Genomic DNA, 16,770 nt, shown 5'->3' on the forward strand with positions numbered 1-16,770 from the left:
GAATCCGTGGTGCACTGTGACACCAGCGCATCAGCTTCTTCCCTGTCTTTGAACCGAGCCGCCTGCGCAAGGAATGCAAATGCGGTACTGCTTTTCGTAGAAGAATCAGAAGGGGGTAACTACACTCTCAAACAGAATTGCATATGATCAGAACCAGTTTGGATAAAAACTTTACAATTCTTTGCACAGTCATTAAATGGAATTGCATTACATTTCACTACGCGAGCAGATTTGTTCAAGCAACTTCGAAGGCAGGTTTGCAGATGGGAAAGCAAGCAAGAAAGCACCGTTCTTGTCCATGTAAAAGGCTGCCGATGAAGAACAAAGCAGTTTCTGCCCAGTTTCGAACTGGGGACCTTTCGCGTGTGAGGCGAACGTGATGACCACTACACTACAGAAACAAGCCGCAGCCGCCCATCCGGCAGCTCAGGGGCATCCAGCACTGAAAGTTGAAGCCATTCTTCGTTTCACCTTTCTGTTTCCAATAGCTCGTTGTTGTCCAGCGTAATTGACATCTTCAAAACATAAAAAAGAGACACGTGAAATTGATGATAAAATATAGACAAGGATGTGGTCAATGTTTGGACCGTAGGGCGAGGTCGACTAGGCTGGGACGACTTTCCCTGCAGCGTAACGACTGCGACATGATCTAATGGAAGGGTTGGAAACTGAGTATTTACGTGTTTTACCCAAGTTGGGGTGAGTTGAAAACTCGAGAGCATAGGTTTAAGGTGAGTGGGCTGAAATTGACAAAGGACCTGAGGCACATTTCCCACACAGAAGGTTGTGCGTGTATGGAATGAGCTCCCAGAGGAAGCGGAGGAGGCTCTGAAAATTGCATGAGTTTCTGGATAGGATGGGTTGAGAGGGTTTGGGGCCAAATACTGGGGAACCGGACTTGTTTATATTTGGCTATGTGCTGAGCATGGACGAGATACACCGAAGTATCTGTTTCCACGCGGTGTCCCCCAAAAACGTTGTGTTGCTTACACCTGCTTTAAAGGATTACTTTTTAGCGGAGCTTGCCGTCGCAGTCTGTGGCACAATCCTTTACTGTGTTCGATGCTCACGGGAAAGGTAGTATTGCGAAACACTGCAGAAAGGAACGACTTCCTTACTTTTGCTCCGACTGACCATACTCTGTGAAATTTTCCCAGATCCTCAGTTAAGGACTTTTGCAGCTGGAAGTTTCCTCAGAAACGCTGTTAACTCGTAAAGTATTGAGCGAATCGCAAAACAGAAAGCATTTAACACGGAACACAAACAAAGCTGGCATACCTAATGCATTTTCAGACACAGAGGTGCATGAATGCTAAATGTGAGACAGTCCGAGGGCATGATTTATAAAGTAATCTCACAACTAACAACAGGACAATTCCAAACTACTCTTTCACACATACTGCAGCCTTAGGGAACCACCACTTCCCAGACAATACTGAAAAGAGAGAAAGAAAGAACCTAATAAGAATGGGCCATAAAAAGTGAATTTCACCAATCACAGTCTCGATTAGATTACCTTTCCCTTCCGATGTCTCCAGGACGGAAACGAAGGAAATGGGAGAAATTCAACAACATATCACATCGAAATTCGTTGGAACGATTTTCCCATTGGCCGAAAAACCAAATAACGACGAGTCGAGTCACCCCAGGACTTTGTTTCACAACAGCGATGAAATACCGGTCTCCATTCGGTTCCAGTACAAGCTCAACTTGCCTGGAACAGCACAGCTGCTTGCGATTTTCTGCGCGGGAGGCGAACACGATCATGACAGACAGAGACACTTTGAAATATTCGGCACTATCCCACACCACAGTTAATTCCCCGGGAAGCAAAGCCATTTTACTTTTGTTTTCAACATCAATACAGTGGGGACAGAAACAGCATTTTAACAAAAAAGCTGCAGCGTTGGAGTTGATCTGCAGAAATGGCAGTGGTGGGATTCGAACCCACGCCCCTTTCGAGACTGGAACCTGGATCCAGCGCCTTAGACCGCTCGGCCACACTACCAGCCGGCCGCGCGCACCATTTTCTTGCGTTTCCAACTGTGCTCTCCTGCATAACAACAGATGCCAAGTCACATGAAAATGGTTCCATGATCCCTCTCCGACTCGTACAGCTGCTGGGATGTGCCCGTCTACAATATCAATTTCGCAGCAGATAATGAGAGCCCATCAATCCAGACAAAAATCAATGGTAAGCTGAGTCTATCTTCTCAGACTCCTTTCAGCTCCAAATGTATCTGTGAGAATATATGTTCGGTTATGATTTGGTCAAATAACCACGAGCTGCTTGACATTACTGCAATTTCGATTCTTGCTTTGCTAAATGATTTCACCCATTGCTTGAAACAGGGCAAGTTTCACGTTTACGCGGAACATGAAGCACACCGGACTACAGGGAAAATGCACAAAGCCGTGTTCCACATCATACCGTGCAGCGTAATTTCAGTCACTGTGTCTGTTTTGCAGAAAAAGAGTCCCAAACAATGTACTCCACCCTAAAACCGGAGGTCGCATTCCTATTCGAGAACGACAGATCACATTGTGAGCATGCTCTGACCTCGGAGCCAGTTCGAGATGCCACTTTCCTTGCCTTTTACCCTAACCGTGCAATTTGCTGCAGAGATGTTCACTCCTGGACATCAGCCACATGGATAGCAACTGAGTTGGAAACCTGTGTGGGAATCGACGAGAAGCGACTCAATAAATTTTGCTCAATTCCATGGTGCTTATTAGAAATGCATTTTCTGTTCACCTCAATCTAAAAGGCAGTTTCTCAACATAGTAACAAAGTCAAAAGGTAATTACCTCACCCCACCCCCACTCCGGAAGAGGTGCTAACTGCCCTTGATTGCTTTTTGTTCTCGATGTGAAGAGCTCTCACGCCTCTGAGTCACCTTCACGTGTCTGGTTGCTGAGTGAGTCACAAAGAAGGAGTTTCTCCAGAGCTGCAACTGCCTGACTTCCCCACTCGACTTCGCCGTTTACATTTTCCTGCTCCTCAGTGATTTCAAGAAAACCAAATGGATGCGATGTCATTCTGTAACCTCTTTGTCGATTCCTCCGTTTCAGTTCCAACGTGGCTTAGGTCTCGGGGCGCACCTTAATACTAGCGACACCATGAAAGCACAGGTCCAGAGGTTCCTCTGAGAGTGTAATTTCTTTCATTGCTGTTGCTGATTGAAAGAGCCACTCAAGTGCGAACTGCTCCAAAACATGATTCAGGACCTCTGGTGCCAATTCTCGTACGTTGAATAACGACAGACAGCTTCCAAACGAGGCCTTTCAGAGACGCCTTTGGGGTACATTTAACAGACAGACAAGTTCAGGAATCCGTGGTGCACTGTGACACCAGCGCATCAGCTTCTTCCCTGTCTTTGAACCGAGCCGCCTGCGCAAGGAATGCAAATGCGGTACTGCTTTTCGTAGAAGAATCAGAAGGGGGTAACTACACTCTCAAACAGAATTGCATATGATCAGAACCAGTTTGGATAAAAACTTTACAATTCTTTGCACAGTCATTAAATGGAATTGCATTACATTTCACTACGCGAGCAGATTTGTTCAAGCAACTTCGAAGGCAGGTTTGCAGATGGGAAAGCAAGCAAGAAAGCACCGTTCTTGTCCATGTAAAAGGCTGCCGATGAAGAACAAAGCAGTTTCCGCCCAGTTTCGAACTGGGGACCTTTCGCGTGTGAGGCGAACGTGATGACCACTACACTACAGAAACAAGCCGCAGCCGCCCATCCGGCAGCTCAGGGGCATCCAGCACTGAAAGTTGAAGCCATTCTTCGTTTCACCTTTCTGTTTCCAATAGCTCGTTGTTGTCCAGCGTAATTGACATCTTCAAAACATAAAAAAGAGACACGTGAAATTGATGATAAAATATAGACAAGGATGTGGTCAATGTTTGGACCGTAGGGCGAGGTCGACTAGGCTGGGACGACTTTCCCTGCAGCGTAACGACTGCGACATGATCTAATGGAAGGGTTGGAAACTGAGTATTTACGTGTTTTACCCAAGTTGGGGTGAGTTGAAAACTCGAGAGCATAGGTTTAAGGTGAGTGGGCTGAAATTGACAAAGGACCTGAGGCACATTTCCCACACAGAAGGTTGTGCGTGTATGGAATGAGCTCCCAGAGGAAGCGGAGGAGGCTCTGAAAATTGCATGAGTTTCTGGATAGGATGGGTTGAGAGGGTTTGGGGCCAAATACTGGGGAACCGGACTTGTTTATATTTGGCTATGTGCTGAGCATGGACGAGATACACCGAAGTATCTGTTTCCACGCGGTGTCCCCCAAAAACGTTGTGTTGCTTACACCTGCTTTAAAGGATTACTTTTTAGCGGAGCTTGCCGTCGCAGTCTGTGGCACAATCCTTTACTGTGTTCGATGCTCACGGGAAAGGTAGTATTGCGAAACACTGCAGAAAGGAACGACTTCCTTACTTTTGCTCCGACTGACCATACTCTGTGAAATTTTCCCAGATCCTCAGTTAAGGACTTTTGCAGCTGGAAGTTTCCTCAGAAACGCTGTTAACTCGTAAAGTATTGAGCGAATCGCAAAACAGAAAGCATTTAACACGGAACACAAACAAAGCTGGCATACCTAATGCATTTTCAGACACAGAGGTGCATGAATGCTAAATGTGAGACAGTCCGAGGGCATGATTTATAAAGTAATCTCACAACTAACAACAGGACAATTCCAAACTACTCTTTCACACATACTGCAGCCTTAGGGAACCACCACTTCCCAGACAATACTGAAAAGAGAGAAAGAAAGAACCTAATAAGAATGGGCCATAAAAAGTGAATTTCACCAATCACAGTCTCGATTAGATTACCTTTCCCTTCCGATGTCTCCAGGACGGAAACGAAGGAAATGGGAGAAATTCAACAACATATCACATCGAAATTCGTTGGAACGATTTTCCCATTGGCCGAAAAACCAAATAACGACGAGTCGAGTCACCCCAGGACTTTGTTTCACAACAGCGATGAAATACCGGTCTCCATTCGGTTCCAGTACAAGCTCAACTTGCCTGGAACAGCACAGCTGCTTGCGATTTTCTGCGCGGGAGGCGAACACGATCATGACAGACAGAGACACTTTGAAATATTCGGCACTATCCCACACCACAGTTAATTCCCCGGGAAGCAAAGCCATTTTACTTTTGTTTTCAACATCAATACAGTGGGGACAGAAACAGCATTTTAACAAAAAAGCTGCAGCGTTGGAGTTGATCTGCAGAAATGGCAGTGGTGGGATTCGAACCCACGCCCCTTTCGAGACTGGAACCTGGATCCAGCGCCTTAGACCGCTCGGCCACACTACCAGCCGGCCGCGCGCACCATTTTCTTGCGTTTCCAACTGTGCTCTCCTGCATAACAACAGATGCCAAGTCACATGAAAATGGTTCCATGATCCCTCTCCGACTCGTACAGCTGCTGGGATGTGCCCGTCTACAATATCAATTTCGCAGCAGATAATGAGAGCCCATCAATCCAGACAAAAATCAATGGTAAGCTGAGTCTATCTTCTCAGACTCCTTTCAGCTCCAAATGTATCTGTGAGAATATATGTTCGGTTATGATTTGGTCAAATAACCACGAGCTGCTTGACATTACTGCAATTTCGATTCTTGCTTTGCTAAATGATTTCACCCATTGCTTGAAACAGGGCAAGTTTCACGTTTACGCGGAACATGAAGCACACCGGACTACAGGGAAAATGCACAAAGCCGTGTTCCACATCATACCGTGCAGCGTAATTTCAGTCACTGTGTCTGTTTTGCAGAAAAAGAGTCCCAAACAATGTACTCCACCCTAAAACCGGAGGTCGCATTCCTATTCGAGAACGACAGATCACATTGTGAGCATGCTCTGACCTCGGAGCCAGTTCGAGATGCCACTTTCCTTGCCTTTTACCCTAACCGTGCAATTTGCTGCAGAGATGTTCACTCCTGGACATCAGCCACATGGATAGCAACTGAGTTGGAAACCTGTGTGGGAATCGACGAGAAGCGACTCAATAAATTTTGCTCAATTCCATGGTGCTTATTAGAAATGCATTTTCTGTTCACCTCAATCTAAAAGGCAGTTTCTCAACATAGTAACAAAGTCAAAAGGTAATTACCTCACCCCACCCCCACTCCGGAAGAGGTGCTAACTGCCCTTGATTGCTTTTTGTTCTCGATGTGAAGAGCTCTCACGCCTCTGAGTCACCTTCACGTGTCTGGTTGCTGAGTGAGTCACAAAGAAGGAGTTTCTCCAGAGCTGCAACTGCCTGACTTCCCCACTCGACTTCGCCGTTTACATTTTCCTGCTCCTCAGTGATTTCAAGAAAACCAAATGGATGCGATGTCATTCTGTAACCTCTTTGTCGATTCCTCCGTTTCAGTTCCAACGTGGCTTAGGTCTCGGGGCGCACCTTAATACTAGCGACACCATGAAAGCACAGGTCCAGAGGTTCCTCTGAGAGTGTAATTTCTTTCATTGCTGTTGCTGATTGAAAGAGCCACTCAAGTGCGAACTGCTCCAAAACATGATTCAGGACCTCTGGTGCCAATTCTCGTACGTTGAATAACGACAGACAGCTTCCAAACGAGGCCTTTCAGAGACGCCTTTGGGGTACATTTAACAGACAGACAAGTTCAGGAATCCGTGGTGCACTGTGACACCAGCGCATCAGCTTCTTCCCTGTCTTTGAACCGAGCCGCCTGCGCAAGGAATGCAAATGCGGTACTGCTTTTCGTAGAAGAATCAGAAGGGGGTAACTACACTCTCAAACAGAATTGCATATGATCAGAACCAGTTTGGATAAAAACTTTACAATTCTTTGCACAGTCATTAAATGGAATTGCATTACATTTCACTACGCGAGCAGATTTGTTCAAGCAACTTCGAAGGCAGGTTTGCAGATGGGAAAGCAAGCAAGAAAGCACCGTTCTTGTCCATGTAAAAGGCTGCCGATGAAGAACAAAGCAGTTTCCGCCCAGTTTCGAACTGGGGACCTTTCGCGTGTGAGGCGAACGTGATGACCACTACACTACAGAAACAAGCCGCAGCCGCCCATCCGGCAGCTCAGGGGCATCCAGCACTGAAAGTTGAAGCCATTCTTCGTTTCACCTTTCTGTTTCCAATAGCTCGTTGTTGTCCAGCGTAATTGACATCTTCAAAACATAAAAAAGAGACACGTGAAATTGATGATAAAATATAGACAAGGATGTGGTCAATGTTTGGACCGTAGGGCGAGGTCGACTAGGCTGGGACGACTTTCCCTGCAGCGTAACGACTGCGACATGATCTAATGGAAGGGTTGGAAACTGAGTATTTACGTGTTTTACCCAAGTTGGGGTGAGTTGAAAACTCGAGAGCATAGGTTTAAGGTGAGTGGGCTGAAATTGACAAAGGACCTGAGGCACATTTCCCACACAGAAGGTTGTGCGTGTATGGAATGAGCTCCCAGAGGAAGCGGAGGAGGCTCTGAAAATTGCATGAGTTTCTGGATAGGATGGGTTGAGAGGGTTTGGGGCCAAATACTGGGGAACCGGACTTGTTTATATTTGGCTATGTGCTGAGCATGGACGAGATACACCGAAGTATCTGTTTCCACGCGGTGTCCCCCAAAAACGTTGTGTTGCTTACACCTGCTTTAAAGGATTACTTTTTAGCGGAGCTTGCCGTCGCAGTCTGTGGCACAATCCTTTACTGTGTTCGATGCTCACGGGAAAGGTAGTATTGCGAAACACTGCAGAAAGGAACGACTTCCTTACTTTTGCTCCGACTGACCATACTCTGTGAAATTTTCCCAGATCCTCAGTTAAGGACTTTTGCAGCTGGAAGTTTCCTCAGAAACGCTGTTAACTCGTAAAGTATTGAGCGAATCGCAAAACAGAAAGCATTTAACACGGAACACAAACAAAGCTGGCATACCTAATGCATTTTCAGACACAGAGGTGCATGAATGCTAAATGTGAGACAGTCCGAGGGCATGATTTATAAAGTAATCTCACAACTAACAACAGGACAATTCCAAACTACTCTTTCACACATACTGCAGCCTTAGGGAACCACCACTTCCCAGACAATACTGAAAAGAGAGAAAGAAAGAACCTAATAAGAATGGGCCATAAAAAGTGAATTTCACCAATCACAGTCTCGATTAGATTACCTTTCCCTTCCGATGTCTCCAGGACGGAAACGAAGGAAATGGGAGAAATTCAACAACATATCACATCGAAATTCGTTGGAACGATTTTCCCATTGGCCGAAAAACCAAATAACGACGAGTCGAGTCACCCCAGGACTTTGTTTCACAACAGCGATGAAATACCGGTCTCCATTCGGTTCCAGTACAAGCTCAACTTGCCTGGAACAGCACAGCTGCTTGCGATTTTCTGCGCGGGAGGCGAACACGATCATGACAGACAGAGACACTTTGAAATATTCGGCACTATCCCACACCACAGTTAATTCCCCGGGAAGCAAAGCCATTTTACTTTTGTTTTCAACATCAATACAGTGGGGACAGAAACAGCATTTTAACAAAAAAGCTGCAGCGTTGGAGTTGATCTGCAGAAATGGCAGTGGTGGGATTCGAACCCACGCCCCTTTCGAGACTGGAACCTGGATCCAGCGCCTTAGACCGCTCGGCCACACTACCAGCCGGCCGCGCGCACCATTTTCTTGCGTTTCCAACTGTGCTCTCCTGCATAACAACAGATGCCAAGTCACATGAAAATGGTTCCATGATCCCTCTCCGACTCGCACAGCTGCTGGGATGTGCCCGTCTACAATATCAATTTCGCAGCAGATAATGAGAGCCCATCAATCCAGACAAAAATCAATGGTAAGCTGAGTCTATCTTCTCAGACTCCTTTCAGCTCCAAATGTATCTGTGAGAATATATGTTCGGTTATGATTTGGTCAAATAACCACGAGCTGCTTGACATTACTGCAATTTCGATTCTTGCTTTGCTAAATGATTTCACCCATTGCTTGAAACAGGGCAAGTTTCACGTTTACGCGGAACATGAAGCACACCGGACTACAGGGAAAATGCACAAAGCCGTGTTCCACATCATACCGTGCAGCGTAATTTCAGTCACTGTGTCTGTTTTGCAGAAAAAGAGTCCCAAACAATGTACTCCACCCTAAAACCGGAGGTCGCATTCCTATTCGAGAACGACAGATCACATTGTGAGCATGCTCTGACCTCGGAGCCAGTTCGAGATGCCACTTTCCTTGCCTTTTACTCTAACCGTGCAATTTGCTGCAGAGATGTTCACTCCTGGACATCAGCCACATGGATAGCAACTGAGTTGGAAACCTGTGTGGGAATCGACGAGAAGCGACTCAATAAATTTTGCTCAATTCCATGGTGCTTATTAGAAATGCATTTTCTGTTCACCTCAATCTAAAAGGCAGTTTCTCAACATAGTAACAAAGTCAAAAGGTAATTACCTCACCCCACCCCCACTCCGGAAGAGGTGCTAACTGCCCTTGATTGCTTTTTGTTCTCGATGTGAAGAGCTCTCACGCCTCTGAGTCACCTTCACGTGTCTGGTTGCTGAGTGAGTCACAAAGAAGGAGTTTCTCCAGAGCTGCAACTGCCTGACTTCCCCACTCGACTTCGCCGTTTACATTTTCCTGCTCCTCAGTGATTTCAAGAAAACCAAATGGATGCGATGTCATTCTGTAACCTCTCTGTCGATTCCTCCGTTTCAGTTCCAACGTGGCTTAGGTCTCGGGGCGCACCTTAATACTAGCGACACCATGAAAGCACAGGTCCAGAGGTTCCTCTGAGAGTGTAATTTCTTTCATTGCTGTTGCTGATTGAAAGAGCCACTCAAGTGCGAACTGCTCCAAAACATGATTCAGGACCTCTGGTGCCAATTCTCGTACGTTGAATAACGACAGACAGCTTCCAAACGAGGCCTTTCAGAGACGCCTTTGGGGTACATTTAACAGACAGACAAGTTCAGGAATCCGTGGTGCACTGTGACACCAGCGCATCAGCTTCTTCCCTGTCTTTGAACCGAGCCGCCTGCGCAAGGAATGCAAATGCGGTACTGCTTTTCGTAGAAGAATCAGAAGGGGGTAACTACACTCTCAAACAGAATTGCATATGATCAGAACCAGTTTGGATAAAAACTTTACAATTCTTTGCACAGTCATTAAATGGAATTGCATTACATTTCACTACGCGAGCAGATTTGTTCAAGCAACTTCGAAGGCAGGTTTGCAGATGGGAAAGCAAGCAAGAAAGCACCGTTCTTGTCCATGTAAAAGGCTGCCGATGAAGAACAAAGCAGTTTCTACCCAGTTTCGAACTGGGGACCTTTCGCGTGTGAGGCGAACGTGATGACCACTACACTACAGAAACAAGCCGCAGCCGCCCATCCGGCAGCTCAGGGGCATCCAGCACTGAAAGTTGAAGCCATTCTTCGTTTCACCTTTCTGTTTCCAATAGCTCGTTGTTGTCCAGCGTAATTGACATCTTCAAAACATAAAAAAGAGACACGTGAAATTGATGATAAAATATAGACAAGGATGTGGTCAATGTTTGGACCGTAGGGCGAGGTCGACTAGGCTGGGACGACTTTCCCTGCAGCGTAACGACTGCGACATGATCTAATGGAAGGGTTGGAAACTGAGTATTTACGTGTTTTACCCAAGTTGGGGTGAGTTGAAAACTCGAGAGCATAGGTTTAAGGTGAGTGGGCTGAAATTGACAAGGGACCTGAGGCACATTTCCCACACAGAAGGTTGTGCGTGTATGGAATGAGCTCCCAGAGGAAGCGGAGGAGGCTCTGAAAATTGCATGAGTTTCTAGATAGGATGGGTTGAGAGGGTTTGGGGCCAAATACTGGGGAACCGGACTTGTTTATATTTGGCTATGTGCTGAGCATGGAGGAGATACACCGAAGTATCTGTTTCCACGCGGTGTCCCCCAAAAACGTTGTGTTGCTTACACCTGCTTTAAAGGATTACTTTTTAGCGGAGCTTGCCGTCGCAGTCTGTGGCACAATCCTTTACTGTGTTCGATGCTCACGGGAAAGGTAGTATTGCGAAACACTGCAGAAAGGAACGACTTCCTTACTTTTGCTCCGACTGACCATACTCTGTGAAATTTTCCCAGATCCTCAGTTAAGGACTTTTGCAGCTGGAAGTTTCCTCAGAAACGCTGTTAACTCGTAAAGTATTGAGCGAATCGCAAAACAGAAAGCATTTAACACGGAACACAAACAAAGCTGGCATACCTAATGCATTTTCAGACACAGAGGTGCATGAATGCTAAATGTGAGACAGTCCGAGGGCATGATTTATAAAGTAATCTCACAACTAACAACAGGACAATTCCAAACTACTCTTTCACACATACTGCAGCCTTAGGGAACCACCACTTCCCAGACAATACTGAAAAGAGAGAAAGAAAGAACCTAATAAGAATGGGCCATAAAAAGTGAATTTCACCAATCACAGTCTCGATTAGATTACCTTTCCCTTCCGATGTCTCCAGGACGGAAACGAAGGAAATGGGAGAAATTCAACAACATATCACATCGAAATTCGTTGGAACGATTTTCCCATTGGCCGAAAAACCAAATAACGACGAGTCGAGTCACCCCAGGACTTTGTTTCACAACAGCGATGAAATACCGGTCTCCATTCGGTTCCAGTACAAGCTCAACTTGCCTGGAACAGCACAGCTGCTTGCGATTTTCTGCGCGGGAGGCGAACACGATCATGACAGACAGAGACACTTTGAAATATTCGGCACTATCCCACACCACAGTTAATTCCCCGGGAAGCAAAGCCATTTTACTTTTGTTTTCAACATCAATACAGTGGGGACAGAAACAGCATTTTAACAAAAAAGCTGCAGCGTTGGAGTTGATCTGCAGAAATGGCAGTGGTGGGATTCGAACCCACGCCCCTTTCGAGACTGGAACCTGGATCCAGCGCCTTAGACCGCTCGGCCACACTACCAGCCGGCCGCGCGCACCATTTTCTTGCGTTTCCAACTGTGCTCTCCTGCATAACAACAGATGCCAAGTCACATGAAAATGGTTCCATGATCCCTCTCCGACTCGCACAGCTGCTGGGATGTGCCCGTCTACAATATCAATTTCGCAGCAGATAATGAGAGCCCATCAATCCAGACAAAAATCAATGGTAAGCTGAGTCTATCTTCTCAGACTCCTTTCAGCTCCAAATGTATCTGTGAGAATATATGTTCGGTTATGATTTGGTCAAATAACCACGAGCTGCTTGACATTACTGCAATTTCGATTCTTGCTTTGCTAAATGATTTCACCCATTGCTTGAAACAGGGCAAGTTTCACGTTTACGCGGAACATGAAGCACACCGGACTACAGGGAAAATGCACAAAGCCGTGTTCCACATCATACCGTGCAGCGTAATTTCAGTCACTGTGTCTGTTTTGCAGAAAAAGAGTCCCAAACAATGTACTCCACCCTAAAACCGGAGGTCGCATTCCTATTCGAGAACGACAGATCACATTGTGAGCATGCTCTGACCTCGGAGCCAGTTCGAGATGCCACTTTCCTTGCCTTTTACCCTAACCGTGCAATTTGCTGCAGAGATGTTCACTCCTGGACATCAGCCACATGGATAGCAACTGAGTTGGAAACCTGTGTGGGAATCGACGAGAAGCGACTCAATAAATTTTGCTCAATTCCATGGTGCTTATTAGAAATGCATTTTCTGTTCACCTCAATCTAAAAGGCAGTTTCTCAACATAGTAACAAAGTCAAAAGGTAATTACCTCACCCCACCCCCACTCCGGAAGAGGTGCTAACTGCCCTTGATTGCTTTTTGTTCTCGATGTGAAGAGCTCTCACGCCTCTGAGTCACCTTCACGTGTCTGGTTGCTGAGTGAGTCACAAAGAAGGAGTTTCTCCAGAGCTGCAACTGCCTGACTTCCCCACTCGACTTCGCCGTTTACATTTTCCTGCTCCTCAGTGATTTCAAGAAAACCAAATGGATGCGATGTCATTCTGTAACCTCTCTGTCGATTCCTCCGTTTCAGTTCCAACGTGGCTTAGGTCTCGGGGCGCACCTTAATACTAGCGACACCATGAAAGCACAGGTCCAGAGGTTCCTCTGAGAGTGTAATTTCTTTCATTGCTGTTGCTGATTGAAAGAGCCACTCAAGTGCGAACTGCTCCAAAACATGATTCAGGACCTCTGGTGCCAATTCTCGTACGTTGAATAACGACAGACAGCTTCCAAACGAGGCCTTTCAGAGACGCCTTTGGGGTACATTTAACAGACAGACAAGTTCAGGAATCCGTGGTGCACTGTGACACCAGCGCATCAGCTTCTTCCCTGTCTTTGAACCGAGCCGCCTGCGCAAGGAATGCAAATGCGGTACTGCTTTTCGTAGAAGAATCAGAAGGGGGTAACTACACTCTCAAACAGAATTGCATATGATCAGAACCAGTTTGGATAAAAACTTTACAATTCTTTGCACAGTCATTAAATGGAATTGCATTACATTTCACTACGCGAGCAGATTTGTTCAAGCAACTTCGAAGGCAGGTTTGCAGATGGGAAAGCAAGCAAGAAAGCACCGTTCTTGTCCATGTAAAAGGCTGCCGATGAAGAACAAAGCAGTTTCTGCCCAGTTTCGAACTGGGGACCTTTCGCGTGTGAGGCGAACGTGATGACCACTACACTACAGAAACAAGCCGCAGCCGCCCATCCGGCAGCTCAGGGGCATCCAGCACTGAAAGTTGAAGCCATTCTTCGTTTCACCTTTCTGTTTCCAATAGCTCGTTGTTGTCCAGCGTAATTGACATCTTCAAAACATAAAAAAAAGACACGTGAAATTGATGATAAAATATAGACAAGGATGTGGTCAATGTTTGGACCGTAGGGCGAGGTCGACTAGGCTGGGACGACTTTCCCTGCAGCGTAACGACTGCGACATGATCTAATGGAAGGGTTGGAAACTGAGTATTTACGTGTTTTACCCAAGTTGGGGTGAGTTGAAAACTCGAGAGCATAGGTTTAAGGTGAGTGGGCTGAAATTGACAAAGGACCTGAGGCACATTTCCCACACAGAAGGTTGTGCGTGTATGGAATGAGCTCCCAGAGGAAGCGGAGGAGGCTCTGAAAATTGCATGAGTTTCTGGATAGGATGGGTTGAGAGGGTTTGGGGCCAAATACTGGGGAACCGGACTTGTTTATATTTGGCTATGTGCTGAGCATGGAGGAGATACACCGAAGTATCTGTTTCCACGCGGTGTCCCCCAAAAACGTTGTGTTGCTTACACCTGCTTTAAAGGATTACTTTTTAGCGGAGCTTGCCGTCGCAGTCTGTGGCACAATCCTTTACTGTGTTCGATGCTCACGGGAAAGGTAGTATTGCGAAACACTGCAGAAAGGAACGACTTCCTTACTTTTGCTCCGACTGACCATACTCTGTGAAATTTTCCCAGATCCTCAGTTAAGGACTTTTGCAGCTGGAAGTTTCCTCAGAAACGCTGTTAACTCGTAAAGTATTGAGCGAATCGCAAAACAGAAAGCATTTAACACGGAACACAAACAAAGCTGGCATACCTAATGCATTTTCAGACACAGAGGTGCATGAATGCTAAATGTGAGACAGTCCGAGGGCATGATTTATAAAGTAATCTCACAACTAACAACAGGACAATTCCAAACTACTCTTTCACACATACTGCAGCCTTAGGGAACCACCACTTCCCAGACAATACTGAAAAGAGAGAAAGAAAGAACCTAATAAGAATGGGCCATAAAAAGTGAATTTCACCAATCACAGTCTCGATTAGATTACCTTTCCCTTCCGATGTCTCCAGGACGGAAACGAAGGAAATGGGAGAAATTCAACAACATATCACATCGAAATTCGTTGGAACGATTTTCCCATTGGCCGAAAAACCAAATAACGACGAGTCGAGTCACCCCAGGACTTTGTTTCACAACAGCGATGAAATACCGGTCTCCATTCGGTTCCAGTACAAGCTCAACTTGCCTGGAACAGCACAGCTGCTTGCGATTTTCTGCGCGGGAGGCGAACACGATCATGACAGACAGAGACACTTTGAAATATTCGGCACTATCCCACACCACAGTTAATTCCCCGGGAAGCAAAGCCATTTTACTTTTGTTTTCAACATCAATACAGTGGGGACAGAAACAGCATTTTAACAAAAAAGCTGCAGCGTTGGAGTTGATCTGCAGAAATGGCAGTGGTGGGATTCGAACCCACGCCCCTTTCGAGACTGGAACCTGGATCCAGCGCCTTAGACCGCTCGGCCACACTACCAGCCGGCCGCGCGCACCATTTTCTTGCGTTTCCAACTGTGCTCTCCTGCATAACAACAGATGCCAAGTCACATGAAAATGGTTCCATGATCCCTCTCCGACTCGCACAGCTGCTGGGATGTGCCCGTCTACAATATCAATTTCGCAGCAGATAATGAGAGCCCATCAATCCAGACAAAAATCAATGGTAAGCTGAGTCTATCTTCTCAGACTCCTTTCAGCTCCAAATGTATCTGTGAGAATATATGTTCGGTTATGATTTGGTCAAATAACCACGAGCTGCTTGACATTACTGCAATTTCGATTCTTGCTTTGCTAAATGATTTCACCCATTGCTTGAAACAGGGCAAGTTTCACGTTTACGCGGAACATGAAGCACACCGGACTACAGGGAAAATGCACAAAGCCGTGTTCCACATCATACCGTGCAGCGTAATTTCAGTCACTGTGTCTGTTTTGCAGAAAAAGAGTCCCAAACAATGTACTCCACCCTAAAACCGGAGGTCGCATTCCTATTCGAGAACGACAGATCACATCGTGAGCATGCTCTGACCTCGGAGCCAGTTCGAGATGCCACTTTCCTTGCCTTTTACCCTAACCGTGCAATTTGCTGCAGAGATGTTCACTCCTGGACATCAGCCACATGGATAGCAACTGAGTTGGAAACCTGTGTGGGAATCGACGAGAAGCGACTCAATAAATTTTGCTCAATTCCATGGTGCTTATTAGAAATGCATTTTCTGTTCACCTCAATCTAAAAGGCAGTTTCTCAACATAGTAACAAAGTCAAAAGGTAATTACCTCACCCCACCCCCACTCCGGAAGAGGTGCTAACTGCCCTTGATTGCTTTTTGTTCTCGATGTGAAGAGCTCTCACGCCTCTGAGTCACCTTCACGTGTCTGGTTGCTGAGTGAGTCACAAAGAAGGAGTTTCTCCAGAGCTGCAACTGCCTGACTTCCCCACTCGACTTCGCCGTTTACATTTTCCTGCTCCTCAGTGATTTCAAGAAAACCAAATGGATGCGATGTCATTCTGTAACCTCTCTGTCGATTCCTCCGTTTCAGTTCCAACGTGGCTTAGGTCTCGGGGCGCACCTTAATACTAGCGACACCATGAAAGCACAGGTCCAGAGGTTCCTCTGAGAGTGTAATTTCTTTCATTGCTGTTGCTGATTGAAAGAGCCACTCAAGTGCGAACTGCTCCAAAACATGATTCAGGACCTCTGGTGCCAATTCTCGTACGTTGAATAACGACAGACAGCTTCCAAACGAGGCCTTTCAGAGACGCCTTTGGGGTACATTTAACAGACAGACAAGTTCAGGAATCCGTGGTGCACTGTGACACCAGCGCATCAGCTTCTTCCCTGTCTTTGAACCGAGCCGCCTGCGCAAGGAATGCAAATGCGGTACTGCTTTTCGTAGAAGAATCAGAAGGGGGTAACTACAC

At 46.3% G+C, this 16,770-nt stretch overlaps 10 non-coding genes across 10 annotated transcripts; all 10 read right to left on the bottom strand.

The window, feature by feature from the left end:
* Positions 1-328: 328 nt before the first annotated feature.
* trnav-cac (transfer RNA valine (anticodon CAC)) lies at positions 329-401 on the bottom strand. Its single transcript has one exon. It is a non-coding gene; the product is annotated as a tRNA-Val (tRNA).
* Positions 402-1,926: 1,525 nt separating this feature from the next.
* trnal-cag (transfer RNA leucine (anticodon CAG)) lies at positions 1,927-2,008 on the bottom strand. The gene has a single exon. It is a non-coding gene; the product is annotated as a tRNA-Leu (tRNA).
* A 1,649-nt stretch (positions 2,009-3,657) lies between these two features.
* trnav-cac (transfer RNA valine (anticodon CAC)) lies at positions 3,658-3,730 on the bottom strand. Its single transcript has one exon. It is a non-coding gene; the product is annotated as a tRNA-Val (tRNA).
* A 1,525-nt stretch (positions 3,731-5,255) lies between these two features.
* trnal-cag (transfer RNA leucine (anticodon CAG)) lies at positions 5,256-5,337 on the bottom strand. Its single transcript has one exon. It is a non-coding gene; the product is annotated as a tRNA-Leu (tRNA).
* A 1,649-nt stretch (positions 5,338-6,986) lies between these two features.
* On the bottom strand, positions 6,987-7,059 carry trnav-cac (transfer RNA valine (anticodon CAC)). Its single transcript has one exon. It is a non-coding gene; the product is annotated as a tRNA-Val (tRNA).
* A 1,525-nt stretch (positions 7,060-8,584) lies between these two features.
* trnal-cag (transfer RNA leucine (anticodon CAG)) lies at positions 8,585-8,666 on the bottom strand. The gene has a single exon. It is a non-coding gene; the product is annotated as a tRNA-Leu (tRNA).
* Positions 8,667-10,315: 1,649 nt separating this feature from the next.
* Positions 10,316-10,388, bottom strand: trnav-cac (transfer RNA valine (anticodon CAC)). Its single transcript has one exon. It is a non-coding gene; the product is annotated as a tRNA-Val (tRNA).
* A 1,525-nt stretch (positions 10,389-11,913) lies between these two features.
* trnal-cag (transfer RNA leucine (anticodon CAG)) lies at positions 11,914-11,995 on the bottom strand. Its single transcript has one exon. It is a non-coding gene; the product is annotated as a tRNA-Leu (tRNA).
* A 1,649-nt stretch (positions 11,996-13,644) lies between these two features.
* Positions 13,645-13,717, bottom strand: trnav-cac (transfer RNA valine (anticodon CAC)). Its single transcript has one exon. It is a non-coding gene; the product is annotated as a tRNA-Val (tRNA).
* A 1,525-nt stretch (positions 13,718-15,242) lies between these two features.
* trnal-cag (transfer RNA leucine (anticodon CAG)) lies at positions 15,243-15,324 on the bottom strand. Its single transcript has one exon. It is a non-coding gene; the product is annotated as a tRNA-Leu (tRNA).
* Positions 15,325-16,770: the final 1,446 nt, after the last annotated feature.

This window comes from Chiloscyllium punctatum, chromosome 28 (assembly GCF_047496795.1).
Source record: "Chiloscyllium punctatum isolate Juve2018m chromosome 28, sChiPun1.3, whole genome shotgun sequence".
NCBI lineage: Eukaryota > Metazoa > Chordata > Chondrichthyes > Orectolobiformes > Hemiscylliidae > Chiloscyllium > Chiloscyllium punctatum.